The sequence below is a fragment of the Dama dama genome, chromosome 5 (genome assembly GCF_033118175.1).
Source record: "Dama dama isolate Ldn47 chromosome 5, ASM3311817v1, whole genome shotgun sequence".
NCBI classification, from domain to species: domain Eukaryota; kingdom Metazoa; phylum Chordata; class Mammalia; order Artiodactyla; family Cervidae; genus Dama; species Dama dama.
Genome location: NC_083685.1, coordinates 14,510,510 through 14,522,925, shown reverse-complemented (window position 1 = coordinate 14,522,925; position 12,416 = coordinate 14,510,510). Strand labels below are relative to the sequence as shown.

At 46.2% G+C, this 12,416-nt stretch overlaps 1 long non-coding RNA gene across 1 annotated transcript; it reads right to left on the bottom strand.

Annotated features, from left to right (window-relative positions):
- Nucleotides 1-186: 186 nt before the first annotated feature.
- LOC133055726 (uncharacterized) lies at nucleotides 187-11,605 on the bottom strand. The gene is made up of 3 exons (XR_009692696.1): nucleotides 11,532-11,605; nucleotides 1,592-1,749; nucleotides 187-430 (listed from the first exon to the last, which is right to left on the bottom strand). It is a non-coding gene; the product is annotated as an uncharacterized LOC133055726 (long non-coding RNA).
- Between the last annotated feature and the right edge of the window lie 811 nt (nucleotides 11,606-12,416).

The window sequence follows — 12,416 nt, the reverse complement described above, 5'->3', positions numbered from 1 at the left end:
TTTTTTTTTTTTTTTAGAACTGTTTTACCGTAAGCTGCAGACATAATACTGCTTTTACCTCTAAATACTTCAGCATGTATTGCCTAAAAACAGATGACATTCTCTTACAATATGATATCTTACAATATAATTACCAAAATCAGGGAATGAACACCAAAACAGCATTCTTATCTAATCACAGACTTTACATGGATCTTGCCATTTGTCCCAGCAATGTCCTTTATAACACAAGGAAACTCTGGACCCCATATGGCATTCAGTTCATATCTCTCAGCCTCTTTTAATCTGGAAGTGTTCCTCGGTCTTTCTTTGTTCTTTCAAGGCATTGATGATTTTCGTGTAATATTTATTTATTTGGCTGTGATGGGTCTTAGTTGCGGCATGCGGAATTTTAAGTTGCAGCATGTGGGATCTGGTTCCCTGAAAGAAACTGAGAATGTTACTGTTCAGTTGTGTCCAGCTCTTTGCCACTCCATGCACTGCAGCCTGCCAGGCTTCTCTGTCTGTGGGATTCTCCAGGCAAGAATACTGGAGTGGGTTGCCATTCCCTTCTCCAGAGGATATTCCCAACCCAGGGATCAAACCACGGTCTCCTGCATTGCAGGCAGATTCTTTACTGTTTGAGCCACCAGGGAAGCCCTTATTCCCTGTTCAGGGATCAACCCTGGGTCCTCTGCATTGGGAGGATGGAGTCTCGGCCACTGGACCACCAGGGAAGTCCCAAGACATTGATAGTTTTTAAGAGAAGTGGTCAGTTATGTTATAGAATGCCCCCTCAGTTTGGGTTTGTCAGATATTTCTTTGTGATTATTTTCAGGTGTTACACTTTTGGCTGGATGATCATAGACATGTCCTGCATTCTTCCCAATGCATCTTTATCACTTTGCCCCATTCTGGTGATGCTGACTGTCATCACTGGGTTAAGGGACCCTTCCATATTTTAAAGCTAAAAAGCAAGCAAACAAGCACATATAGATAGCAAAGCTTGAATTCTAGTCACACCCTCTCTAGCTCCCAACTCGGAAGTCACAGAAACCCGCACCACCAATTTTTTTGCCCATTCAGAAAAATGTTAATGTATAAGTTATCTCCTGCTGCATAACAAACCATCCTGAGACACAGCTGCTTTAAATGTTAACAACGGCTAAACTATTGCTTATTCTGTGGGTCAGGAAGTCAGGAGGGGCCCTGCTGGGCAGTTCTTCACCTTATGTGGCTACGCTCTCCTGGGAGCATGGCTGGGTCTAAAAGATCCAAGTTGTCCTCCCTCTCCTGTCTGGTAGTTGGTGTTGGCTGTCTGCCCGGGTGCTTGGTTTTCCTCTGTGTGGCCTTTTCAGCTGGATAGCTTGAGCTTCTTGATGTGGTGAACAGTGAAGCTGAAAGACTTCATAGGGCTGAGGTCTGGATGTTGACCTGCCTCACTTCTGCTGCATTCTGTCCTGAGACCAGCCCTGACTGAAGCAGAGGGGAGATGACCCTGCCTTTGGATGTGAGCAGGGGCACCACCAACTGCAAAAGAGCAAGTGAGATGGGGTTTGTTTGCTTAGCTGTCTTTGGGGATGGAGCGCACCAAGGGTGCCTGCTTACTCACCCAGAATGTACAGGAGAGTGCCCAATGAGGAACTGGGCAGTCAGCCTGTGCTGTGCCTTTCCCAGGGGAGTATCAGTCCCCATGCTTGGAACGTTTCCTTTTCACTCTCCTTTTCAAGTCTGTGGAATTCCAAAAGCCTTTCTGTTACATAGTGATATCTGTGGAGTGAATTTTAGATAACTGTTATATCTACTACTAGGGGCAACCATCCCTTAGAAGAAATGGAGTAGCCCTTATAGTCAACAAAAGAGTCCAAAATGCAGTACTTGCAGTAAATGCAGTGCAATGTCATAAATGACAGAATGATCTCAGTTCATTTCCAAGGCAAACCATTCAACATCACAGTAATGCAAGTCTATGCCCCAACCACTGATCCCAAAGAACCTGAAGCTGATCAGATCTATGAAGACCAACAACACCAAAAAATAAAAAAGATGTTCTTTTCATCACAGGGGATTGGAATGCAAAAGTAGGAAGTCAAGAGATGCCTAGAATAACAAGCAAGTTTGGCCTTGGAGTACAAAATGAAGCAGGGCAAAGGCTAACAGAGTTTTGTTAAGAGAACACACTGGTCATAGCAAACACCCCTTTCCAACAACCCAAGAGATGACTCTGCACGTGGCCATTACCAGATGGTCAGTACCAAAATCAGATTTATGTTCTTTGCAGTCGAAGATGGAGAAGCTCTATACAGTAAGCACAAACAAGACTGTGAGCTGATTGTGGCTCAGATTATATATATATTATATTACAAAATTGAGGTATAAATTGAAGAAAGTAGGGAAAACCACTAGGTCATTCAAGTATGACCTAAATCAAATCCGTTTTGATTATACAGTAGAGGTGATGAATAGATTCAAGGGATTAGATCTGGTAGACAGATTGCCTGAAGAACTACCGACAGAGGTTCATAACATTGTACAGGAGGCAGTGACCAAAACCATTCCCAAGAAAAAGAGATGCAGGAAGGCAAAGTGGTTGTCTGTGAGGCTTTACAAATAGCTGAGGGAAGAAAAGAAGCAAAAGGCAAAGGAGAAAGGGAAAGATATACCCAACTGAATGAAGAATTCCAGAGAAGAGAAAGAAGAGATAAGAAGGACTTCTTCAATGAGCAGTGCAAAGACAGAAAGGAAAACAATAGAATGGGAAAGACTAGAGATCTCTTCAACCAAATTGGAGATATCAACAGAACATTTCATGCAAGGATGAGCACATTAAGAAGAGGTAGCAAGAATACACAGAAGAACCATACAAGAAAGGTCTTAATAACCCAGATAACCATGATGATGTTGTCACTCACCTTGAGCCAGACATACTGGAGTGTGAACTCAAATGTGCCTTAGGTAGCATCACCATGACCAAAGTTAGAGGAGGTGACAGAATTCTAGCTGAGCTATTCCAAATCCTAAAAGATGGTACTGTTAAAGTGCTGCACTCAATATGTCAGCAAATTTGGAAAACTCAGCAGTGGCTGCAGTACTGGAAAAGGTCAGTTTTCATTTCAGTCCCAAAGAAGGGCAATGCCAAAGAATGTTCAAACTGCCATGCAATTGTGCTCATTTCATACGCTAACAAGGATATGCTCAAAATCCTTTGGTTAGGCTTCAGCAATATGTAAATTGAGAACTTCCAGATGTGCAAGCTAGCTTTAGAAAAGGCAGAAGAACCAGAGATCAAATTGCGAACGTTTGTTGGATCACGAAGAAAACAAGTGAATTCCAGAAAAACATCTACTTCATTGACTACGCTAAAGCCTTGACTGTGTATCACAACAAATTGTGGAAAATTTTTAAAGAGATGGGAGTACCACACCTCCTCACCTGTCTCCTATACCTCCTGTATACAGGCCAAGAAGCAACAGTTAGAAACTTACATGAAACAATGAACTGGTTCAAAATTGGGAAAGGAGTAGTCAAGGCTGTATATTGTCACCCTGCTTATTTAACTTCTATGCAGAGTACATCATGCAAAATACTGGGCTGGATGAATCACAGGCTGGAATCAAGATTGCCGGGAGAAATATCAACAACCTCAGATATGCAAAGATATCACTCTAATGGCAGAAGGTGAAGAGAAACTAAAGAGCCTCTAGATGAGGGTGAAGAGGAGAGTGAAAAGGCTGGCTTGAAACTCAACATTCAAAAAACTAAGAGCATGTCATCCAGTCCCATCACTTCATGGCAAATAGAAGGGGGAAATGTGGAAACAGAGACAGATTTTATTTTCTTGGACTCCAAAATCACTGTGGATGCTGATTGAAGCCATGAAATTAAAAGACTTGCTCCTTTGAAGAAAAGCTATGACAGACCTAGACAGCGTATTAAAAAGCAGAGACAGCACTTTGCCAACAAAAGCCATATAGTCAAAGCTATAGTTTTCCAGTAGTCACATATGGATATGAGAGTTGGACCATAAAGAAGGCTGAGCGCCAAATAATTGATGCTTTCAAACTGTGGTGCTGGAGAAGACTGTTGAGAGTCCCTTGGACTATAAGGAGATCAAACTGGTCAATCCTAAAGGAAATCAACCCCGAATATTCATTGGAAGGACTGATGCTGAAACTGAAGCTCGAATACTTCAGCCACCTGATGGGAAGAGCCAGCTTGTTGGAAAAGACCCTGATGATAGGAAAGACTGAAGGCAAAAGGAGAAGAGGATGACAGAGGATGAGATGGTTAGATAGCATCACTGACTCAGTGGACGTGAATTTGACCAGACTCTGGGGAGTAGTGGAGGACAGAAGAGCCTGGTGTGCTGTAGTCCATGGGGTGGCAAAGAGTCAGACATGACTTAGCAAGTAAACAACAACATCTATGGAGCACCTACTATGTCTTCAGGGCTCACCTACTATGTCTGCTGAGGATGGAGGCATGAAAATGAGTTAGTCCTTGCTCTCTGGGAGGTCACCATCTAGAGATAAAACCGACCTGTAAACAAACCATTGCAGGTGATTGTCAAGAATGTAGGTGTGTCAAGGGTGGAATCCAGAGGAAAGGGGGGCTGAGTGTGCCTGGGGTGGGGGTGGGGTTGGGGTGGAGTGAGGGGTGCTGGGGATGGGTCACAAAAGAAACCATGCAAGAGTGGACTCCTAAAGAGGGAGTGGATGGGCAATTCAGGCAGAGGGGCAGCCTAAGATGGGCAGTGGGTGTATTTGGGGAATTACCCCTACCCAGGCGTCAGCAAGGTGTGGTGAGGCCCAGGGGAGAGTGCAGAGGTAAGATTGAGGGGTAATCATTCCTAGAATCTACAACCTACCAGCACTGGTATTTCCACTTCCTTCCCTCTTTCCCCTAAGAGTGTTTGTCAGCCCAATTCTAAGACCTGAACCTGGAGACTCAGCAGAACCTCCATCCAAAGGCGACATGGGACAAATGAGGAGGGTGGAGAGGACTTGGTAGAGAAACTAATTTCATTTACATATCTAAGAGCTGGGACAATGAGAAAGGACATGCTGTCTGGGAGTTTAGGAGTTTGGAATGGGGGATCCAAGAATGGGGGAAGGAGAGGACAGCTTGTATTCAGTGTTGCCATGGGGTTTGGACTCTATACAATAAGGATTTGATTACTGTTTGATAGCTAGACGGCAGTTCTTCTCATGCAACTAAGTCATAGAAGGAGCCATATGGGGACCCATAATTTATATGGGTTACATATTTTTATACACAAACACAGTAGTCATGAGGGAGGTCACAGATTTAAAAGGAATGTATTCTTGAAGATCTTTACACAGTAAAAACCTCAACTAATCCAAGCATAGCCCTGAAAGGGGTGGTAAGCCTGTCCGTTTACATCCATTAAAACGTCTCTAACACATGGCAACTGTGCGCCACTGTTTAAATTTCACTCGAGCCACTCGCTTTTGAAATGATGCAATTACTGATGTCTTTTTTTTTTTTTTAACTGCAGAAATTTGCATGCTTCTACGTTTTGCACCTAACGAGAGGCTTTATTTCATACATACTTTTATGTTGCAGTATTTCTGATTTCAAATTCTCTCTTTCCAATGTTAGACCCACCCACACAAAGAGGGGGAGACAATGCAGTGGGGAGGGTGTCTTGGGAAGAATCCTGTGGTTAAGAGGGGACCCCTGAGGGTTTCTGATGCAGTCTTCACTGAATGAGACAATAAACACTCTCAAAACAAAATAGGGTTTTCCAAAACGTTACAATGAAAGGCAATGAAAGGTAACAGAGGGAAATCCCTACTTGAACTCAGACAGGTGGGCTGATTTTCCAGTTTAGGCCAAATAACACAGCAGTGGAGAACTTAGGTTTTTTTAGTCTTTGCCACCTGCCAGCTTTCTGACCTTGGGAGACTCAGTTTCCTCATTTGCAAAAAGTTGTTACTAATAGCCACCTCAAGGTGGAGATAGTAAGTAGCAAGGTTCTTAGCACAGGGTTCTTAGCTCAGTAACAGGTAACCATCACAATTTATTGTTGTTTAGTTGCTAAGTTGTGTCCTACTCTGCAACTGTAGTCCGCTAGGCTCCTCTGTCCGTGGGATTTCCCAGGCAAGAATACTGGAGTTTGTTACCATTTCCTCCTCTAGAGAATCTTCCCAACCCAGGGATCAAACCCATGTCTCCTGCATTGGCAGACAAAGTCTTTACCACTAAGCCACCTGGGAAGCCCTAGCCATCTTGCATCTTGCTTCCTTGCATCTTTCCCTCCAGCAGAGGCCAACAGTTACCGTTGCAACATCACCTTGGCCTCCATGCCTTACTTACCTGTTGATGATGTTTTCCCAGCCAGACAGTAAGTCCCTGGGGCTCTCTGGTGTTTACAATCCCAGCCTAGCACACAGAGCCGACCCAGGGTATGCAGAGTGTCTGTTGGACTCCACACAAGTCACCCCACACAGACCATTCAGGGAGGGGGTGGGGATGGAGGAGGCATTTAATACGCCCTCGGAGCTCTTTTCCCTCTTCCTTCCATATTCCAATCCCAGAAGCTTCCTTGCTGTCTCTGGAGTGGGGATGGGGGAAGCAACCCCCACCTTCTCCATTTCAGATGTGCAACCCTCATTTCTCTGGGCCCCACCCTTCTACTCTAGGGTAAGATGGAACACTGATAAAAGTCACTTACCCTCAGGCACTGGGGACTCAAAGGGGCAGATTTGCATTTAAAAAAAATCACAGAGGAGCAAGGGCCTGCGGAACACAGAGAAAGTGCTCGCTAATGCTCATGTTAATGAAGGAAATGTGGAGATTTGGGCCAACTATCTAGGGTGACTTTCTGAAAGAGAATAATCTCCTACCTGCTCAGCCTACAGTGGGCTGGTGCTGTCAGCACCCTAAGTATCAGTTTCCGTCCCTAAACAAAGGTTGACTGAGACCACAACTTGGAAAGGAAAGATAAGAACGTTTACAACACCTGTTGCATCTCTGACTTCGAATCTTGCCAAATTTCCCAACCCCCAGCATTACTGTGACTGTGACCTCCATTTTGCAGATTAGGAAACTCCTGCTCAGAGAGGTTAAGTGACTGACTGGAGAACATACAGCCTATAGGCTTCAGAGCTGGTATCCAGACCTATCTGTGCCGCGCTTAGGAAGGCCAGTGTGCTTCCTTGCGTCTTTCCCTCCAGCAGAGGCCAACTCAGAGGAATGGAATGTCTGACATTCAAGGGCCTCTCTGACTCCTCCAGAAGCTCCTGGGGGATCTTGACTCATGTGCAGGAAGTCATCCCCTCAACCTCCTTGCCCCCAGCCTGCTGGCCTGCCTCCTCCCCAAATCCACCAGATGTCTCAGCGTTCTCAGAACCCACCTTGCCCTCCTTCTGGAGCTTTAGTACATTATGTCCCTGAGTCTGATTTTCCCTTTCCCCACCCCTTTTCCCTTGAAAACTCCTTCACCTTCTCAGTGATCCAGACGAAGTGTTTCCCTGAGCCTACACATATAACTCACACCCTTGTTTTTTTCCTCCATTCAAGCAAGAATGCCATGTACCTTTCTTCAGGTTGTGCACTGCACAACTCCAGAGGGACCGTTTGCAAAGATCACAGTGATATTGCCTGGAGAATGCCCATGTACAGAGAAGCCTGGCAGGCTACAGTCCATGGAGTCGCAAAGAGTCAGACACGACTGAGCAACTAAGCAGAGCACAGCGCAGAAGTTCGATAATGTCTGCTTGTGGCTATAAATCTGAGGTAAGGAGGAAGGCACATCATCACCACACCCAGTGCCTCGGACAGGGCCTTAGCCGTAGAGTGTGTTAGTGACTCAGTCGCATCCTGCGGTAGCCCGCCAGGCTCCTCTGTCCATGGGATTTTCCAGGCAAGAATACTGGAGTGGGTTGCCATGCCCTTCTCCAAAGGATCTTCCTGACCCAGGGACTGAACCCGGGTCTCCTGCATTGCAGGCAGATTCTTTACCACTGAGCCGCCAGGGGAGCCCCTACTGCTTATCAAATGTTGAATGAATGAATCTTACATGATACAACTGTAGCATTCAGAGACCCCCCACCCCCCCGCAATACCCCAGTACTTTCCCTTCCAAACAAGTGTTTCCCCTGCCACAGCCACCCCTCCAGGGACTTACTCACTTATTCCAGGAAAGCTCCCAATGCTTATAGCCCTTTTGGAACTCCTCTCTGGGGATTTCCTTCAGAGAAAGCCTCCAAGTCACCCCTGCTCATTATTTTGCAATCAAGCTCTTTTCTCATCCAAAGTGATCCCAGCCAGCTTCGTCTCCTACCTTGTTCATCAGACCTGGCTCCATTTAACCTTGGGCTCCATCCAGAAAGCAGTCCACTCTCCAAGAGTGAGGGCCTGCTGGCCGCTGAGGAAAGTCAGGACAAATTGTTGAGGCGCCGAAGGCTCATCAGCAGCCAGTTCCTGAAATACCCTGCCAGGGCTGCTGTTCCCCAGGCGGGCCGGCTGGCCAAGGGTCAGGCTTCCCGGGGGCCTCCTTTGAAGGAGTATGCTTTCTTCGCCATATATGTTCTGGTGTGCAGACTTTGAAAATCCATTTCTAATTTCCAGACTTGTCAGGAATTTGCCGAATGTTAGTTACTGAGCGTTCATTGGGTGCTACAGTATTTTATGAAAATTGTCTTCTTCAATCCTTGTAACCATTCGGTGGGATGGATCTAACTTTTCCCATCCTACAGATGAGGAAATCGAGGCTTGGAGAGGTAAAGAGACCTACCTACTCAGGGGCTGTACTGGGTGACTGAGGAGCTGAGATAAGGACCCGGGACTGTTTGCCTTCAAAGCCAAACTGTTTTGTTTTGTTTTTTTACCATAAGCACCAGCCTTGCCATTTTGCCCTTCAGATACTGTTTTCTATGCTGTTTTACCATCTTAGAGGTAGAAACCTGGATTTCATGTGATTCACCCTTTGTGGAGGCATTCGCGGCTCTTCTCTGTTGCAGCAGAAAGTGCTGGACTCCTGCCTCCATGCTCCTCTGATGGGGTTCATTTGTGTAAATCCTCTACACTCCTCCCTGGTCTCTGGTTGGGTCAGGGATGCTGTTACTAGGTATGAAACCAGGATCAAAATGTGGCCCATATTTAGTATTAAGCTCTAAAACAGGTAAAACTGGATTTTTTTTTTCAATTAGATACTACAGCTCTTCACCCTTGCATACTCAAAAGTGTGGGTCACAGGACATTAGTGATACATTTTAGTTGTTTATTAATTTCTGTCCTGGCTCTGTCCTCCATATTCAATACATTTCAAACATGTTGAGGATTGAAGACTCAGTCAATACCTCCTAAGCACTCCTTCATGTTCTAGAACAGGGGTCAGCAATCTATAGCCCTTGGGCCAAATCTAAACAGACACTTGTTTTTGTAAATAAAGTTTTGTTGGAACACAGCCACCCCCATTTGTTTACAGAATGTCTGTGGCTGTTTCCATGCCACAAGGGCAGAGTTGAGTAGTTAACCGTATGACCCTCAAGGCTGAAAATATTTACCCTCTGACTCTTTACTGAAAAAATGCTGTGACCCCTGTTCTAGAAGATATTGGACGGTTTTCTGACTGCCCAGTCTGTGAACCCCCATCTTATATTAAAGAATCTCCCATCTAATGAGGTAGGGCTCACTGTCTGCCAGAGAACCTAAAAACACAGATACTCACTGCAGTGGGTTGAATAGTGATCCCCAAAGATATGTCCACACCCTAAACCTCCAGAATCTGTGAATCTGATCTGATTTGATAAAAGGGTCTTTGCAGAAGCACTGAAGTTAAGGATCTTGAGATGATGTCTTCCCGGATTATCCAAATGGGCCCTAAATCCAATGGCAGATATCCTTATAAAGAGACACGCAGAGGGGAGACACAGAAAAGTGGGAAAGGCCATGTGAAGACAGAAGCAGAGACTGGAGTGATGTAGCCACAAGGAATGGTAACAGCCCCCGGAAGTCAGAAGAGGCAGGGAAGAATTCTCCCCTAGAAACTCCAGAGGAAGGGAAGCCCTGCAAACACCTGGAATTTGGACTTCAGGTCCACAGAACTCTGAGAGAACAAACTTCCACCTGATTGCTGATTGTTTGTTAGAGCAGCCACAGGAAACTAATAAACTCATTTTCCCAGCTTCCCTTGCAGCTAAGCAGAGACATACGACTTGACTCTACCAATCAGATGCACCTTCCTGTGTTAAATGGAAGCTAATGGTGGGAGGAAGCAGGGGCCACACTTCTCCTGGGGCCTTCTCCATGCTGGCAAGGATGGCATTAGGGGCAGCTCTATGGTATTTCAGGGTTTCCCTGGTGGCTCAGATGGTAAAGAATCTGCCTGCAATGTGGGAGACCCAGGTTCAATCCCTGGGTTTGGAAGATCCCCTGGAGGAGAGCATGGCAACCCACTCCAGTATTCTTGCTGGGAGAATCCCATGGACAGAGGAGCCTGGCGGGCTGCAGTCTGTGGGGTTGCAAAGAGTCAGACATGGCTGAGTGACTAAGCACAGCACAGCACAGCACCATGGTATTTTCAGGGCTACCAGTGGCTGCAGTTTTCGTGGCATTGGCCAGTGTCCAGAATTGTTAGTGACGATGGGGCATGTTACTGTATCTGTGCCAGAGGGGACAGTAGCAACATCATTACTGGATGGCTTTGTGGGTAATTTAGGATGTAACTTCTGCCTGCACAAACTCCAGGCTTCACTCACCAACTGGAAATTCTGCAAGCTACCCCCTATCCTCGGGACTCATTTATTTTGTGATACAATTAGCCAGAGTTTGTGTCTGTTGTCTTCAGGGCTGCACTAAGGGGCCTCCGCTCAGTGCAGAAGGACCAATGGTTCATTCCTCTTCCCAGCTCTTTATTCAGTAATGTCACGTTGGTAGCTTGCAAGTGTCAGTGATGGGAGTGTTTACACTACGGAAATTGGCAAGTGCTACAAATCAGAGCTTTTTGTTTCTCAAGTAGTTGATTTATCAGCAGTAACACTGGATGTTTCCAACTAAAGCTCTGATTGATGGAGTATCTCATTTCATCCTTGTATCCAACCGATAAGACTTTATCATCATCTTTCTACAATGAGCAATCTAAGAGAGATGAAGGGATTGTTCAAAGTCATACATCTAGGAGGTGATAAATCAGGGGTCTGAACTTTTGATTTCCCATCCTCTAAATCAAAATAAGGCTAATGACCACTTTTTTTTTTTTTTTTGAAAGTGAAGTTTTAAAGCTAGGCTGCACCAAAAAAGCAAACAATAAAAACCACACAAACCTCCACAATACCCAAGGGACACTGTCTGGCCTAAACTCACCCAAATCACCCAGGGTCTTGAAGAAGAAGGGCCCCTTCTGGCAGAAAGTTTTCAGGTGAAACTTTGGCTTCAGAGGCATTTCAGTTGGACCTGAAGCACAGTCTACCTTGCAGTTAAAACTCCCTTGACGCTTTCAGTGAAGAAGGTGACAGCCCTCCACGTTTGGAGAGAAATAGACAGCAGGTGCAATGAACAGACTTGAGGGAAGCAGACAGTCTCACCTTGATGCTCTGAGTCCAGGTCTCGTGCTGTGGGCACTGACAGATTTACCATTAGCAGGATCCATCGAGAGCCTTAGAGCCTCATCTCCAAGAGAGAGATTTATAATGCCCACACAGCTGTTAGACCACGGCTCCAGCCAGATACCACGTCCTGGGCAGCTTCCTGTCAGAAGACACATCCTTACTGGGAGAGGCGGGGAAGGCCGCCCCCACCCCCTGTCCTCCACTGTCCTGACTTCATCCCCACTCATCTCTCTGCCAGGACCACACCTAGGGAGCTGTAAGACCAGGCTGCTTCCTGACCCCTGACCAGAGAGAAACCCATGAGAACCTTTAGTGGGCCCAGAGACCCAAGGCCAAATGACCAGCCCCTTCCCTTCCCCCTTCCTTTTCCTCAGAAACCTTCCTCAAGCAATCCTGTGGGCCTCTGCAGCTGCAGGTTGAACGTAAGAGCAGGGAGGCCCATTTCTGTCAGGAAACAGCCCCCTGGGGACTTCTTAACTGGTAGCTGGTGGCCCAGAGGCACTTGTGCCATTCTGGTGTGATGCTGGGCGAGTCATCTTACCTCAGAGAGGCTCCCGAGGAACCAGGCTGCACCTCAGTCTTCCAAAACTAGGTTCAACTGTCAGGGACACCCTCCCAACTTGACAACTCGGCAAGGTTTTTCTTCTATTCTTGTTTGTTCATCTGGGATCAGAAAGCCCTCCCCTGTCACCCCGTGTCTCTGGGGACCACCACAGTAGTTCTAAGACTCTGGAGTTGGTTCTACTCTCCCCAGAGGCCCATCTTACCAGGGAAGCACCGGAGAGGGATATGTCAGCCTCTGCTTGGACATGATGAACAGACTACATCCGTTACCACCATTCCTGGAATCCTCTCCTAGAC